The sequence below is a fragment of the Natator depressus genome, chromosome 3 (assembly GCF_965152275.1).
Source record: "Natator depressus isolate rNatDep1 chromosome 3, rNatDep2.hap1, whole genome shotgun sequence".
NCBI classification, from domain to species: domain Eukaryota; kingdom Metazoa; phylum Chordata; order Testudines; family Cheloniidae; genus Natator; species Natator depressus.
Genome location: NC_134236.1, coordinates 22999882 through 23018459, shown reverse-complemented (window position 1 = coordinate 23018459; position 18578 = coordinate 22999882).

The following is an 18578-nucleotide window of genomic DNA, read 5'->3' as shown; positions in this document are numbered from 1 at the left end:
TCGCTAAATTGCACACATCCAGTGCAATTAGCTATTGTCTCTGTTAAGGAGCCACTCAGTCCTGGAATACCTGGCATGCTAAAGACAAGACTGAGATTTATTACCACCAGGGATAGGCAAATCTCTACATGTTCGGATTTGGTTTACAGGCACAAAGTTTGAAACTGAAAATGATGTGACGATATTTGTACGTTATCCCCCTGTCTGAGGAGCCTCTGAATCCTTTCAGAGGTATTCTGAGCAGACAGCCCTCTACGTACCATATGCTGGCTTTGAAGGACTACAAACCCCAAGTTGCGGGGGGGGACTGACCTTCCTTGCTCAGAGGCAGGGCATGGTGGGCTCCATTTTGTAGGCAGAGAGCTGGAACAGAGCTGCTGCTCCCTTTGGGGTCTGAGCCATGGAGAAGCTGTGATGGAGTCCTTAACCCCACATGACTAGGGTTAAGACTACACTACAGTTGATAACTTGTTAGTGCTAAGCCTTAGCTCATGGGTGCGTTCTCCACATTGAGAGCAGAAGCCAGAGTCTTTTGGTTGCGCGGATCTGAATTTGGCTTGCAGACAATTGAGGAAAGAGTGACTTACCCCTGGGTTATTGCTCTCTAATATAACAGCTGTTACTGCCAACTTGTACTGTGCAACCTAAGCTGGTCACAATGCAATATTGCCTCACTCCTTCTTGTTTCACTTGGACTGCCTTTGCCGGATTTACAAAGTGCTGGCCTGAACTCCTGCTCACCCAGTGTGCCAACACAAGAGAGGGCTATAATCTTAAGGGAGGGTGTGCATTCAGGGATGGGATAGATCTGTGTATGATGCCAAGAGATTTGTTTATGTTGCTGTAGAAAGCTGCAGCCATTAGCTGAGCTATTGCAGTGCCACCTACTGATCTGCTGTAGGTATAATAACCTAACCTATATTAGTCTGTTGCATTTTCTACTGTATGTTGCTAGGATTACTTTTAAGAAACATCGTGTTGCTTTTATTTTGAGTATTTATTTCCTGCGTACGATCTATTATTTATATTTTTGTTCCTGAAGGCAACCGAGGTATGCCCACAGGTGTATGCAGGGCCTGTCCCGGTAGAGGCAACACGAACTATAAATATTCATAGAAGTAAGAGGGCTATTGCAGAGCATTCCCACCTAATTCCCCCTCTCAGCTGGGACCCCCCCAGGAACACCATTATCCTTAATGAGGCAAGGCACCCAAGCAACAGGTGTGAGTTTCCTGCTCCAGAGTAACCTGGGAGGGAAAAGGCAGTTACAGGTATTGCAATGTAATGACACACTCCGCATAACACCAACTCAGGAGAATCTATGTTCCCGCATGCATTCCAACCATCCTTAGGATGCATGCCCAGTTGTAAAGCAGGGTAGCCTCATGTCATTAATCCGTATAATTTATACAAAAGTGGATTATTTTGCAGGTGCAAGTTCATCATGAACAGTATTCAGTTTCCAGTAATCCCTGAAAGATCTGATGTTCTCCCAGCCCTGGTGTGTGGCATTCTGCTGCAACAAACAAGGGTGTTCCCACTTAAACTTAGGCCTCTTCATGAAGTTCATCATTTGTCCATGGATTTTATATCAAGTCAGGATGAAGTCCAAAAATCATATAAATGCCAGTCTTAAGATATGGAGCTTATTTAAAAACAGTAATATTTACTATGCTATCAACTTTTAAACAGCTGGTCAAAAAATGGAAAAGACAAAAAGGAGAAAGAACTTGTATACACCTTTAATAGTGAATTATTCACACAAGCAGCTGGAGCCCCAAGGATTCAACTTTTTAAAGCTAATTCCACTTTATTAGTATCAGTTTCATCCAACCAAATATACCTGGAAAGGTTGACACAGGGACTAAGTCATTCTTGTTCATTTGTATGGCAAAATAAAGGAAGGCATTGTGTTTTAAAAGCAATATTTGCTATCAATAATTGTTACCAAGAAGCAGAATTCATAGCCAGATCTACCCCCCTAATGGACACACATTGAATTTTGTGGCATTCAAATGTAAGGCTTTGGTTTGGCCTGTTTTAAAGATAAGGGCCATTTGCAAAATTGGAATCTGGCTCTGGGTTTGAATTTTTGGCTGTTCATATCCCTAACTTTGGTTCTAGCCCATTACTATTTATTAATGTTTCTGCTTTACGTAGCCTTAGGAGATCCTGAATGTCCAGCTAGCAACTATTGCTAAGACTATTTCCTTTATAGGCTTGGCCAGAAGGTTGTAGAAGGTCTTGGAAGCAGATCTGGGTACCATTACACATATTGTTACTTCGACACTGGACTACCGCAATATATTGTACATGGGGCTATACTTAACTTAATGATTTATGTCTGACCCAGCAAGGCCATTTTTATGTTCTGTCATTGAGCTATCTCACTAAAAATAGAGTTTAGCTGTGGAAGCACAAGAGGTGAGAGGGGCTAGCCAAATTAGTACATACCTACTTGAGACCCTAGGCATGTGATTGGAGCAACTAGCCCCTCCAGCTGGTGGTGCTGCCACAGTTCCACTCTAGCTTATTGCATGCTAGCTTGATCAGAGCTAATGCGGGTATGTCAACTTCAAACAGGGAATCACACCTTCAGCTCAAAGTGTAGACATGCCCTTTGATGGTTTATTCAAACAGAGTTCCCACATCTTTAGCAGAGAAGACTAGCAAGCAGATCAAGGTTATAATTTTGGAAAGATGCATGAATGCCTCTGACTGGTAGGCTGAGAAAACTGGAACAAACCATGAGGAGCCAGATATTAGAACAAGGATCAAGTAACTTGGAAGCCAAATAAGAACCAAGAAAGTCAGTCTGGTAGGGATAGATCCTGGTTTAAGAGGAACTTTAGTCACAGAAGTGGAAATGAGCAAAAGATAGAGTTAAGATGAGCAAAACATACAAACCAGATAAACCAGAGAATTACATCAGACAAATTCATATGAGATAATTGGTCATTCAGTTCATCTCCCAACTAGTGCAGGAGTGATTCTCTACAATATGTTTAGGATCTCACCCAATACACATGTATGTCAAAGGGAGTCTCTTTATGGTCTCCAGGGAGAATTGGGTCAGGTCCTCATTGTCCAATTATCTTTAAATGATCCAAGTGATGGAGCTGCTGCCTCATTTCATGGGATACTACTCCACCAGCTAATAGACTGCAACATCAGAAGGTTCCTCCAGATGTTCAGCCTGAGTATTGCTCTTCTCAATTCCATCCCATTACTTCGTTTTATTTGCCTAAATAATTACTTCCTCCTTGGTATTTATACCCTTCAAATATTTGTAGATTGAGATCATGTTCCTCCTCTACCTTCACTTAGCCTATACTTAATCCATGTAACTCTTTCCTTAAAAGTCAGTCTCTCCAACCTTCTTATTGTTTCTTTGCTCCTCCCTGAACTGCCTTGAACTAGAGATCAAACCCATATTAAAGACAAAACAACAAAAGATACCACAAGCTTGATTTAACTTTCAGTGAAAGGAATAATTTTGGTAGTGCAGCCATTGACACCTATTCTGGAAATGTATCCGCTCCTTCCTCAGTCCTCATTATCTGAGGCTTCCAGTAGGGATGGGGAACATTCTTATTTCTAGGTACATTCCATTGCCTATTGGGCCTGATTCTTCTTTTACTTACATCAGATAGAATCATAGACATGTAGGACTGGAAAGGACCTCAATAGGTCATCTAGTCCAGTACCCTGCTCTGAGGCAGGACTAAGCCCTGGTCTACACTAGGACTTTAGGTCGAATTTAGCAGCATTAAATCGATGTAAACCTGCACCCGTCCACATGATGAAGCCCTTTATTTCGACTTAAAGGGCTCTTAAAATCGATTTCCTTACTCCACCCCTGACAAGCGGATTAGCGCTTAAATCGGCCTTGCCGGGTCGAATTTGGGGTACTGTGGACACAATTCGACGGTATTGGCCTCCAGGAGCTATCCCAGAGTGCTCCATTTTGACCGCTCTGGACAGCACTCTCAACTCAGATGCACTGGCCAGGTAGACAGGAAAAGAACCGCGAACTTTTGAATCTCATTTCCTGTTTGGCCAGCGTGGCAAGCTGCAGGTGACCATGCAGAGCTCATCAGCAGAGGTGACCATGATGGAGTCTCAGAATCGCAAAAGAGCTCCAGCATGGACCGAACGGGAGGTACGGGATCTGATCGCTGTATGGGGAGAGGAATCCGTGCTATCAGAACTCCGTTCCAGTTTTCGAAATGCCAAAACCTTTGTCAAGATCTCCCAGGGCATGAAGGACAGAGGCCATAACAGGGACCCGAAGCAGTGCCGCGTGAAACTGAAGGAGCTGAGGCAAGCCTACCAGAAAACCAGAGAGGCGAACGGCCGCTCCGGGTCAGAGCCCCAAACATGCCGCTTCTATGATGAGCTGCATGCCATTTTAGGGGGTTCAGCCACCACTACCCCAGCCGTGTTGTTTGACTCCTTCAATGGAGATGGAGGCAATACGGAAGCAGGTTTTGGGGACGAAGAAGATGATGATGAGGAGGAGGTTGTAGATAGCTCACAGCAAGCAAGCGGAGAAACCGGTTTTCCCGACAGCCAGGAACTGTTTCTCACCCTGGACCTGGAGCCAGTACCCCCTGAACCCACCCAAGGCTGCCTCCTGGACCCAGCAGGCGGAGAAGGGACCTCCGGTGAGTGTACCTTTTAAAATACTATACATGGTTTAAAAGCAAGCATGTGAAAGGATTACTCTGCCCTGGCATTCGCGGCTCTCCTGGATATACTCCCAAAGCCTTTGCAAAAGGTTTCTGGGGAGGGCAGACTTATTGCGTCCTTCATGGTAGGACACTATACCACTCCAGGCCAGTAACACGTACTCGGGAATCATTGTACAACAAAGCATTGCAGTGTATGTTTGCTGGCGTTCAAGCAACATCCGTTCATGTGTTATCCTCAGGAGAGTGAGATATAATCCATGGTCACCTGGTTGAAATAGGGTGCTTTTCTTCAGGGGACACTCAGAGGAGCCCATTCCTGCTGGGCTGTTTGCCTGCGGCTGAACAGAAATGTTCCCCGCTGTTAGCCACAGGGAGGGGGGAGGGTTGAGGGGGTAGCCACGCGGTGGGGGGAGGCAAAATGCGACCTTGTAATGAAAGCACATGTGCTATGTATGTAATGTTAACAGCAAGGTTTACCCTGAAAGAGTGTAGCCAGTGTTTTATAAAATGTGTCTTTTTAAATACCGCTGTCCCTTTTCTTTTCTCCACCAGCTGCATGTGTTTCAATGATCACAGGATCTTCTCCTTCCCAGAGGCTAGTGAAGATTAGAAAGAAAAAAAAACGCACTCGAGATGAAATGTTCTCCGAGCTCATGCTGTCCTCCCACACTGACAGAGCACAGACGAATGCGTGGAGGCAAATAATGTCAGACTGCAGGAAAGCACAAAATGACCAGGAGGAGAGGTGGCGGGCTGAAGAGAGTAAGTGGCGGGCTGAAGAGAGTAAGTGGCGGGCTGAAGAGAGGGCTGAAGCTCGAATGTGGTGACAGCGTGATGAGAGGAGGCAGGATTCAATGCTGAGGCTGCTGGAGGACCAAACCAGTATGCTCCAGTGTATGGTTGAGCTGCAGCAAAGACAGCTGGAGCACAGACTGCCACTACAGCCCCTGTGTAACCAACCGCCCTCCTCCCCAAGTTCCATAGCCTCCACACCCAGACGCCCAAGAACGCGGTGGGGGGGCCACCGGCCAACCAGCCACTCCACCACAGAGGATTGCCCCAAAAAAAGAAGGCTGTCATTCAATAAATTTTAAAGTTGTAAACTTTTAAAGTGCTGTGTGGCATTTTCCTTCCCTCCTCCACCACCCCTCCTGGGCTACCTTGGTAGTCATCCCCCTATTTGTGTGATGAATGAATAAAGAATGCATGAATGTGAAGCAACAATGACTTTATTGCCTCTGCAAGAGGTGATCAAAGGGAGGAGGGGAGGGTGGTTAGCTTACAAGGAAGTAGAGTGAACCAAGGGGCGGGGGGTTTCATCAAGGAGAAACAAACAGAACTTTCACACCGTAGCCTGGCCAGTCATGAAACTGGTTTTCAAAGCCTCTCTGATGCGTACCGCACCCTCCTGTGCTCTTCTAACCGCCCTGGTGTCTGGCTGCGCGTAACCAGCAGCCAGGCGATTTGCCTCAACCTCCCACCCCGCCATAAACGTCTCCCCCTTACTCTCACAGATATTGTGGAGCACACAGCAAGCAGTAATAACAGTGGGAATATTGGTTTCGCTGAGGTCTAACCGAGTCAGTAAACTGCGCCAGCGCGCCTTTAAACGTCCAAATGCACATTCTACCACCATTCTGCACTTGCTCAGCCTGTAGTTGAACAGCTCCTGACTGCTGTCCAGGCTGCCTGTGTACGGCTTCATGAGCCATGGCATTAAGGGGTAGGCTGGGTCCCCAAGGATACATATAGGCATTTCAACATCACCAACAGTTATTTTCTGGTCTGGGAATAAAGTCCCTTCTTGAAGCTTTTGAAACAGACCAGAGTTCCTGAAGATGCGCGCGTCATGTACCTTTCCCGGCCATCCCACGTTGATGTTGGTGAAACGTCCCTTGTGATCCACCAGAGCTTGCAGCACTATTGAAAAGTACCCCTTGCGGTTTATGTACTCGCCGGCTTGGTGCTCCGGTGCCAAGATAGGGATATGGGTTCCGTCTATGGCCCCACCACAGTTAGGGAATCCCATTGCAGCAAAGCCATCCACTATGACCTGCACATTTCCCAAGGTCACTACCCTTGATATCAGCAGATCTTTGATTGCGTGGGCTACTTGCATCACAGCAGCCCCCACAGTAGATTTGCCCACTCCAAATTGATTCCCAACTGACCGGTAGCTGTCTGGCGTTGCAAGCTTCCACAGGGCTATCGCCACTCGTTTCTCAACTGTGAGGGCTGCTCTCATCTTGGTATTCATGCGCTTCAGGGCAGGGGAAAGCAAGTCACAAAGTTCCATGAAAGTGCCCTTACGCATGCGAAAGTTTCGCAGCCACTGGGAATCGTCCCAGACCTGCAACACTATGCGGTCCCACCAGTCTGTGCTTGTTTCCCGAGCCCAGAATCGGCGTTCCACAGCATGAACCTGCCCCATTAGCACCATTATGCATGCATTGGCAGGGCCCATGCTTTCAGAGAAATCTGTGTCCATGTCCTGATCACTCACGTGACCGCGCTGACGTCGCCTCCTCGCCCGGTAGCACTTTGCCAGGTTCTGGTGCTGCATATACTGCTGGATAATGCGTGTGGTGTTTAATGTGCTCCTAATTGCCAAAGTGAGCTGAGCGGACTCCATGCTTGCCTTGGTATGGCGTCCGCACAGAAAAAAGGCGCGGAATGATTGTCTGCCGTTGCTCTGACGGAGGGAGGGGCGACTGACGACACGGCTTACAGGGTTGGCTTCAGGAGGCTAAAATCCACAAAGGGGGTGGCTTTACATCAAGGAGTAGTTCAGGCAGGACTTCACGGAGGATTCCAATAAGAAATGGTGCACCTAAGTTATTGTTCTTATTGGAACAAGGAGGTTAGCCTGGCCTCTGATTGATACATGGCTAGATCTACCTCACTGCACCTTCTCTGTGAGTGACTGCAGTGTGACCTAGAGGAATGAGTCCCCTAGACAGGGCAGAAGGCAAATGAGTACAAAACAAATCTGGTCTATTTCTTGTTTTGATCCACTCCATCTATCTTTTACATCTTTGGCTGGCAGCAGACGGTGCAGAAGGACTGCAAGCCATCCACATCTCATGGCTGCTCGGCAGAAGATGGCACAGTACGACTGCTAGCCATCCTCATCTCTTGCCTGCCTGGCAGAAGATGGCACAGTACGATTGCTAGCCATCGTCATCTCTTGCCTGCCCGGCAGAAGATGGTACAATACGATTGCTAGCCATCGTCATCTCTTGCCTGCCCGGCAGAAGATGGTACAATACGATTGCTAGCCATCGTCATCTCTTGCCTGCCCGGCAGAAGATGGTACAATACGACTGCTAGCAATCCGTATTGCCTGCCTGCTCACCATTAGACGGTTCAATACGACTGACTGCAGGACTAAAGAGAATGACCTGGTCAAGTCACCAAAAATTTAGTCCCTGCGCCCATGTCTGCCCAGGCGCTCCCAGCCGACGTGGCCAGGAGCACCTCGGACATGACGAGGACGGGTACCAGTCATACTGCACCGTCTGCTGCCAGAAGGCAATGGGTTGCTGCTACTGTGTAGCAATGCCGTACCGCGTCTGCCAGCACCCAGGAGACATACGGTGACGGTTACCTGAGCGGGCTCCATGCTTGCGGTGGTATGGCGTCCGCACAGGTAACTCAGGAAAAAAGGCACGAAACAATTGTCTGCCCTTGCCTTCACGGAGGGAGGGAGGGAACGGGGGCCGGACAATATGTACCCAGAACCACCCGCGACAATGTTTTAGCCCAATCAGAGTGCTCCATTGGGCTGCTCTGGACAGCACTCTCAACTCAGATGCACGATTGTTTGCCGTTGCTCTGACGCAGGGAGGGGCGACTGAGGACACGGCTTACAAGGGTAGAGTTCACGGAGGGTTCCAATAAGAAATGGTGCACCTAAGTTATTGTTCTTATTGGAACAAGGAGGTTAGCCTGGCCTCTGATTGATACATGGCTAGATCTACCTCGCTGCACCTTCTCTGTGCGTGACTGCAGTGTGACCTAGAGGAATGAGTCCCCTAGACAGGGGAGAAGGCAAATGAGTACAAAACAAATCTGGTCTATTTCTTGTTTTGATCCACTCCATCTATCTTTTACATCTTTGGCTAGCAGCAGACGGTGCAGAAGGACTGCATGCCATCCACATCTCATGGCTGCTCGGCAGAAGACGGTGCAATAGGACTGCTAGCAATCCATATTGCCTGCCTGCTCACCATAAGACGGTTCAATAGGACTGACTGCCGGACTAAAAAAAATGACCTGGTCAAGTCACTAAAAATTTAGTCCCTGCGCCCATGTCTGCCCAGGCGCTCCTGATCACACAGGCGACCAGGAACACCTCGGACATGACGAGGACGGCTACCAGTCGTATTGTACCGTCTGCTGCCACAAGGCAATGGGTTGCTGCTACTGTGTAGCAATGCCGTGCCATGTCTGCCAGCACCCAGGAGACATACGGTGACGGTTACCTGAGCGGGCTCCATGCTTGCGGTGGTATGGCGTCCGCACAGGTAACTCAGGAAAAAAGGCGCGAAACAATTGTCTGCCCTTGCTTTCACGGAGGGAGGGAGGGAAGGGGGGGACTGACGATATGTACCCAGAACCACCCGCGACAATGTTTCAGCCCCATCAGGCATTGGGATCTCAACCCAGAATTCCAATGGGCAGCGGAGACTGCGGGAACTGTGGGATAGCTACCCACAGTGCAACGCTCCGGAAGTCGACTCTAGCCTCGGTACTGTGGAAGCACTCCGCCGAGTTAATGCACTTAATGCACTTCTGTGGGGACACACACACTCGAATATATAAAACCGATTTCTAAAAAACCAACTTCTATAAATTCGACCTTATTCCGTAGTGTAGACATACCCTAAGTATTATAGATACACCATTGTAATTCTCTTGACTTGAGAGAAACTACTTCTGATTCACACTAAGGAAAACTAGGCCCAATGTGTCATCATTATTTGCGTAGTATGGTCTATGCTATTCCATGCACAAAAATAAAGGCAGTTTTTGCTGTAAGGAGTATGCTATTCATTTCCAAAAGCAGCTACATAACTTTTGGTGCCTCAGTTTTTGGGGTTCCTGTGATGGAGTGTTGTCACAACCCAATGGCCCCCTCCCTCAGAGGGTCCCTTGGGGAGGCAGATCAGCACTGTATGTTGCTAATGCTGTTGCAGGCATTGCAAAGTATTCTGGGTAGGGTTAAAGGTGTGAGTGTAAGTGAAAGGTTCCTTTGCAGGTTGTACAAGGCCAAAGAGGGAGGGGGAGAGAAGAGAACGGGTTAACTCAAAGCTTCAGCTCAGCCTAAAGATAAGACGCTGGCCCCAGTCCAAGGTTACTACACTCGAACAAACTCTCTGCAGACAAAAAGCCTGCCCCTGCATCTGTATCTCACCCAACCCCAGCTAACTGTGAGAAAAAAGAAACAAGCTGGACAGGACTCAGAGACTGCAAAAACTAGGAGACAGCGAAGGCCAGCAAGGGGGAAAACAAAGTCTTGCATCTCTAAAGCCGGTGTGTTTTGGGAAAGCTGAGGAAGCCACAGAAGGCCGGTTTGAACTGGTACACAGAGCTTGGGGAATAAAGGTCCTGGAAGGAGACGCCCCCAAGAGACCCCAGGGACTTAAAAATCCTTCCGGGAGCTGAGGCAAATCAGAGATCAACAACGGACTCTGGATGACCTGTGCACAGGACACGAACTCCCAACCACCCCTCCCCCTCCTTCTTCTTATGTTACACCCAGGCTTGGCCAGCCTTGAGTAGTGCGGGTGTGAGTATGAAAGTGGGTTAGGGCTTGGGGCACTAACACTTTCTTCCTTCCTCTGAGTGACGTGGGGAACCCTGCTCCCCCAGCACTCTCCACTATTATTTTGTAATTTTATCAATAAAGATTTAAAACTCAGTTCTTTGGTGTGCTCTGTCATCTCCTCCCCTAACAATCCTGTGGCCTCAGCCTGATCAACTGATGCCTCAGGCCAATTGGTATCAGAAATCTGTCACAGTGTGAGTAGCCTAAGGCTGGCTGGCTGCAGCCCAAGAACTCAGAGAGCTGAGGTCTCTCCCCCTCTTTGGTAGTAGGTAATGACTTGGGGAAAAGTCTTACACTGTTTCAGAGTAACAGCCGTGTTAGTCTGTATTTGCAAAAAGAAAAGGAGTACTTGTGGCACCTTAGAGACTAACCAATTTATTTGAGCATGAGCTTTCGTGAGCTACAGCTCACTTCATCGGATGCATACTGTGGAAACTGCAGAAGACATTATATACACAAAGACCATGAAACAATACCTCCTCCCACCCCACTCTCCTGCTGGTAATAGCTTATCTAAAGTGATCATCAAGTTGGGCCATTTCCAGCAGAAATCCAGGTTTTCTCACCCTCCGCCCCCCCCCCCCAAACTCACTCTCCTGCTGGTAATAGCCCATCCAAAGTGACCACTCTCTTCACAATGTGTATGATAATCAAGGTGGGCCATTTCCTGCACAAATCCAGGTTCTCTCACCCCCTCATTGGCACCCTGACAGCAGGATTGTCTGGCTATGTAGTCTCCCTCCTCAGGCCCTATGCTACCAGCACTCCCAGTTGCCTTCGAGACACCACTGACTTCCTGAAGAAACTACAATCCATCGGTGATCTTCCTGATAACACCATCCTGGCCACTGTGGATGTAGAAGCCCTCTACACCAACATTCCACACAAAGATGGACTACAAGCCGTCAAGAACACTATCCCCGATAATGTCACGGCTAACCTGGTGGCTGAACTTTGTGACTTTGTCCTCACCCATAACTATTTTACATTTGGGGACAATGTTTACCTTCAGATCAGCGGCACTGCTATGGGTACCCTCATGGCCCCACAGTATGCCAACATTTTTATGGCTGATTTAGAACAACGCTTCCTCAGCTCTCGTCCCCTAACGCCCCTACTCTACTTGCGCTATATTGATGACATCTTCATCATCTGGACCCATGGAAAAGAAGCCCTTGAGGAATTCCACCATGATTTCAACAATTTCCATCCCAACATCAACCTCAGCCTGGTCCAGTCCACACAAAAGATCCACTTCCTGGACACTACAGTGCTAATAAACAATGGTCACATAAACACCACCCTATACCGGAAACCTACTGACCGCTATTCCTACCTACATGCCTCCAGCTTTCACCCTGACCACACCACACGATCCATCGTCTACAGCCAAGCTCTGCGATACAACCGCATTTGCTCCAACCCCTCAGACAGAGACAAACACCTACAAGATCTCTATCAAGCATTCTTACAACTACAATACCCACCTGCAGAAGTGAAGAAATAGACTGATAGAGCCAGAAGAGTTCCCAGAAGTCACCTACTACAGGACAGGCCTACCAAAGAAAATAACAGAACGCCACTAGCCGTCACCTTCAGCCCCCAACTAAAACCCCTCCAATGCATTATTAAGGATCTACAACCTATCCTGAAGGATGACCCAACACTCTCACAAATCTTGGGAGACAGGCCAATCCTTGCCTACAGACAGCCCCCCAGCCTGAAGCAAATACTCACCAACAACCACATACCACACAACAGAACCACTAACCCAGGAACCTATCCTTGCAACAAAGCCCATTGCCATCTGTGCCCACGTATCTATTCAGGGGACACCATCACAGGGCCTAATAACATCAGCCACACTATCAGAGGCTCGTTCACCTGCACATCCACCAATGTGATATATGCCATCATGTGCCAGCAATGCCACTCTGCCATGTACATTGGTCAAACTGGACAGTCTCTACGTAAAAGAATAAATGGACACAAATCAGATGTCAAGAATTATAATATTCATAAACCAGTCGGAGAACACTTCAATCTCTCTGGTCACGCAATCACAGACATGAAGGTCGCTATCTTACAATAAAAAAACTTCAAATCCAGACTCCAGCGAGAAACTGCTGAATTGGAATTCATTTGCAAATTGGATACTATTAATTTAGGCTTAAATAGAGACTGGGAGTGGCTAAGTCATTATGCAAGGTAGCCTATTTCCCCTTGTTTTTTCCTACCCCCCCCCAGACGTTCTGGTTAAACTTGGATTTATGCTGGAAATGGCCCACCTTGATTGTCATGCACATTGTGGGGAGAGTGGTCAGTTTGGATGAGCTATTGCCAGCAGGAGAGTGAGTTTGTGCGGGGGGGGGGTGAGAAAACCTGGATTTGTGCTGGAAATGGCCCACCCTGATTATCATGCACATTGTAGGGAGAGTGGTCACTTTGGAAAAGCTATTACCAGCAGGAGAGTGAATTTGTGTGTGTGTGTTTTTTGGGAAGGCGGGGGGTGAGAAAACCTGTATTTGTGCTGGAAATGGCCCACCTTGATTTTCATGCACGTTGTAAGGAGAGTGGTCACTTTGGATAGGCTATTACCAGCAGGAGAGTGAGTTTGTGTGTGCGGTTTTTGGAAGGGGGTGAGGGGGTGAGAGAACCTGGATTTGTGCTGGAAATGGCCCACCTTGATTATCATACACATTGTGAAGAGAGTGGTCACTTTGGATGGGCTATTACCAGCAGGAGAGTGAGTTTGTGTGTGGGGGGGGCGGAGGGTGAGAAAACCTGGATTTGTGCTGGAAATGGCCCAACCTGATGATCACTTTAGATAAGCTATTACCAGCAGGAGGGTGGGGTGGGAGGAGGTATTGTTTCATGGTCTCTGTGTATATAATGTCTTCTGCAGTTTCCACAGTATGCATCCGATGAAGTGAGCTGTAGCTCAGGAAAGCTCATGCTCAAATAAATTGGTTAGTCTCTAAGGTGCCACAAGTACTCCTTTTCGTCTTACACTGTGCGGAACAAATATTTATAAAGCACTTGATGCTGAACTTGCCAGTGGTGTGTTTGAAGCCTGTTTGCAGTAAGAATCCAGTGCGAGGGAACCCCACCCTGTGACAGTACCCAATAAAAATCAATTTTGGGGTATCTGCATGCCCATAACTCAAGCTGCAGTCAGCAACCCTGAAATTGGACTAAGAGTTTCTCAAATTGGGCCCTCAAAACCAGAATCTACCAAACTCAGTGACCACTTTTGAAAATTTAGTAAATGGAAGACAGATGCCCTGGACATCCAGGGATAGGGATAAGCATAGTGTGACGATGTAGTGTCCTTTGTAACTAATTAAAATGTACACACAAGTAAAATGGATATATAAATCACCTAGACAGCTGGGCAAACAGGGTAGGTTTACAATGTTTCCCTCACTCAGATATTTGATGCTTTGTAAGTCGGCATGGCAGAATTTGATTTTTTATATAGTTTTGATGAGTAATATCAATTTTATTTTTATCTATTTAAATTTTCACAATGGTGGGAAATTCTGAGGGGGTCAGACGATTATTAAATGACAGCAGAGGTTGAGATTCAAAAAGTTAAAGCTTTATAACCATTAAAACAAAAGTCAGTGTCATATATCGAACTATGCACAAAAACCAGCCTTAAACCAAACTCTAATAAGTTCCCAAGCAGCATTTTTCTTTATTTGCCTACCTGCGAATTTCAATTATTATCCCTGGAAAAATTTTTCCATTTTTGTGTTTGCAGTGAAATCAACATTTACTGTTAAAAATCTAATCCTTCCAAGCCTACTTGTAAGAGTAAATATTCTCAATATGGGATTTATCATACAAATAAAGTGATGAAGTGTTGCTATCGGAGTGATTTATGCTAATGTTAATCCCCTGAGTATGTCCAGTGTGAATAGATGTTTCCAGAAGCCTGAGCATAGCCATTCTGAATTGAGTACTCCTACAGTTAATACAGTAAAAAAGCTGGGCTTCTCTCCAGTGAGCTTGTTCCCTGTGTGCTTATTAGAGTGTGGAGGAGGGTCATCAAAATAAAATGGAGTCTGCCAGAATGAATGTGAAGGAGCAATCCTTGGACCCTCATCTGGCTTTTAGACTTGGGAGAACTCATGCTGAGAGGGCCTAAAGTACTCCATACTTTCCCCTCTTTCCTCCACTCCCTCCTGCCCCATCTTCCCCACGTGACACCCTCTCCCCCACCGAAAATAAAATAAAGAAAAGGGGCTGGAGGAATCAACCAAAACCCTGTAATTTTTCTTGCTGAATTTTCATATTTATTGTGTGGCAGATCAATTCTATATTTTCTAAAGAGCATATGCAACGTGTGTGTGCATTGGAAGGCGTGTTAGGGAGGCCTCGGATGAAACATGAAAGGCTGCAATCCAACAAGTTCAGAACTACAGTACTTAAATTGAAATGGCTGGCTCGGTTTGATGTTACAGATATGCTACAATGTAAATATAAACCGTTTTGATGCAGACATCCAGATCTTTGTGCAAAGTGTTGCTCATTTCCCAAACCTGTCTCCTGAGTTATCTGCAGTAATTTATAGCCTGGCTGCAAATAGCAATGTTTCCTTTGTGTGGTACACATTTGTTTGAAATATTAATCAGTTCCATAAGAGAAGCTGCATTTATGAACTTTTCCCACTGATAAATGGCAGAATATGCAGTCATTTCTCTTTGCTGTGGTTTTCCCAAAGGGCTGCTTTCTCCACATTTAGGCATCAGCAGGATGGAAGGCTTTTTCAACACCTGTTTACAGTAGCTCTGAAATGAGAAACCAGAAGACCATCTGCTTGCAGGCTCTCTCCTCATTACCATGTTTAAAGCAACTTCTCTTCATAACACTTCATTATTTTCTCAGCATCTCTATCCTTCGCTTGTGTTCACAATTAATGAGACAAGTACGTTTTGGTTTAATGAAGCCTTACCTTTTTCATTGTGTAAAATGCACCAAGCCTGGTTAAGACAATAGCTCTTGATTTATATGTTACATAGGAAATTTCAATGGTTTGTTAATGGTTATTTTTATGATAATAATGGGCTATTGGAATTTTAACTTAAGACATTTAACTAGTCTTTGTACATTGCCAAGCACAATGGGACTTCAATCTTTATTGGGGCCTCTGGGCACTATAAAATATATCAAAGCGTACCTTAAGAATTATACTAGACTGTCCTAATCCTCTTCACTAAAGGTTTGTCCTGACAAGGGTGAAAGCTGTGTTGCTAGAAGATGTTCGTTAATACACACAGAATCTCTAATGTAGGCAAGGCAACACAGAATTTTTACACATCCTATCCTGATCAAATTGAAATCTAGACCCCTCCTTTGGCTTCAACCTAATTAACTTGGAATGTGTTTAAAAGTCCACACTGCCTTGTCTGTATTAGACTTTCACAATGTGTTAGCTAACACTCTCACAACACACCTTTCACTCCAGTCAAAATAATTCCTAAAACGTGCTAATAACAAAAATCAAAACAAAAAGATGTATAGTATCATTAAGATCAAAGTATTTTTTCTCCAACCCATATCTCACCTTTGTCCATAGATAATAACGTATTTGGGTCAGTGATCATGGGTCAAATTTTCTAAAGCACCTAAGTGAGGTAGGAGGTAGGAATCTGAGTCCCATTTTTAGAAGCACTTAAATCACTTAGGAGCCTAAATCCCATTGACTTCAAAATGTGGTACAAATTAAGAATCTGAACTGTAAATAACTCATTTGCACACAGGTTGCTTTATTTGTATCTATGTGAAGGGGGTGTTCAAACCCAAGATTCCTGATTGGATGACCAAAATTTTCATGAGCAGGAGGAAGGATAAGTTCCTATAGTGATGGGATCTGTGTAAGTATTCATATAATAGGTCATTTCTGTTATGAAGACTCACGTGAACCCTCTAGGTTTTCAGCCTGCCCTTGAGAACAAGCCACCCAAATACACGGTCAGGGTGTTGATGAGTTAGTACAGCAGTACAGTCACGTCTAACATCAATGCATTGGTCCCAAGTTGCCCACTCTCCCCATACCATCCAAGAATATAGTTTCCCAACCACCCTTCTTGGAAATTATATTTGTGTATGTGTATATATGTTTGAGTGTTTACAAGTGAATTTCACCCTACAAGAACAACCCACAAGGTATTAAAATACAAGTGTCACAACTGTTTGTGTGTGTGTATATAAACACACTCACATGAATACTCTTGTTCACATGCAAATACAGGTAATCATGGAAAGAACAGCCTTTCCCCAAACATTTCTACAAAGAAAAACCATTGCATAAACATAGTTGAACTTAACAGCTGTTTGGAATTGGAACAAACCCTCATAAAATCTGTTTTTGCAATGTTCAACAAGCTCTACTTGTCAGAGTGTTTCTAGAAAACAAATAAAAAGTTTCATGCAGTTGCTACTAAATAATATTAGTGAATATTTGTGAATGCATTTTTTACAGCTGTTAGGATTTAGTTACGATCCTGAGAGCCACATGTCAGTATGAATGAAGAAAATAATTTTCAGTGACCAAAAGTTATAACTACTGAGTCCACACACCATCCTGGATCCATGACATTAAACTCATGGAGTAGGATCGGACTATGAAAAAACTATATGGATGTGAAATAGTATGATTTAATCTGTCAGTACACTTCTACACTGCAAATAGAGACTGAAATCCTTGTTCCACTAAATAGGCTTGATTCGTGAAAAATTATAAGAAAAAATAAAATGTATTCATGCATAATGTTTTTATTGTTCTGGTTCTTATATCACATCTATACCATGTTGACTTGCCCTTGGGTTGGAAAGCTTGGTGGTAAGCCAGCCTTGATTAAAAGATGAACCCCACCTGAGAAATTTCAACCAGTGACCTAGAGTAGAAAGGCTCTGCAGCCCATTGTAACCAGAACTCTGAATGCCACAGCCCCATTTTCCCACTGAAATCTATTGCCCACTTGTCTGTATATAACTAAAAGTTTTCCATAGGGCAGACCTCATCTTAACAGAGAGAGAATGCCTTATGTACCCTGTGATGTTGCACCCCACAATTCTTTATGGAAATATGCTTATGAATGTATATGTGACATGACTGGAATATGTTTTATGCTACATATGCCATGTAACATATCTCTGCAAAAGTTATGATCTACTGAATATATTCATCCTATTTGTATGCATGTGTCATTTTTGTATTCGAAGTTATTAATATTGGCCATGTACTTGTTTGAGTTTAAGTAGCCTTAGTAAAGCATTTGGTCAGCTTCTTGAGAAGGGAATGTGCAAATAAGTGCTCAGTCAAGAAACACTTAACTGACAATGGATCTTGGAAGACTCCAATCCACATAAGAAGTCTTCCTGGAGACATTCCACATAGCCAGTGCACAATGGCTGCTGCCTGTAAAAACTGAGTCATGCATGGACATGCGACTTGCCCATGTGACTCCAAAACTCCATCTTGGAGCTGGATTTTGCATAGGAAAGAGGAGGGGGTCTTCACCCACAAGAAAAAGTCTATTTAAGCTCCTGGGAGACCCCTCCATTTTGTCTTCAGCTTGCTCAAGAGATAGCCTTTCCACCCTCTAAGGATATCTGAAAGAAACTGGAAGAAAGGACAGTAACTATGGGGGTATGAGTGATTGCTGGACCCAGACTAGAAGGAGACCAGTCTGTAAAAGAAACTTATTGGAATATCTCCGAGGGTGAGATTTCATCTGTAATCACTATCTTACTGTATTAGGTTTAGACTTGCATGTTTTATTTTATTTTGTTTGGTAATTTACTTTGTTCTGTCTGTTATTATTTGGAACCACTTAAATCCTACTTTTTGTAGTTAATAAAATCACTTTTTACTTATTAATTAACCCAGAGTATGTATTAATACCTGGGGAGGGGGGGGCAAACTGCTGTGCATATCTCTCTATCAGTGTTATAGAGGGTGAACAATGTATGAGTTTACCCTGTGTAAGCTTTATACAGGGTAAAATGGATTTATTTGGGGTTTGGACCCCATTGGGAGCTGG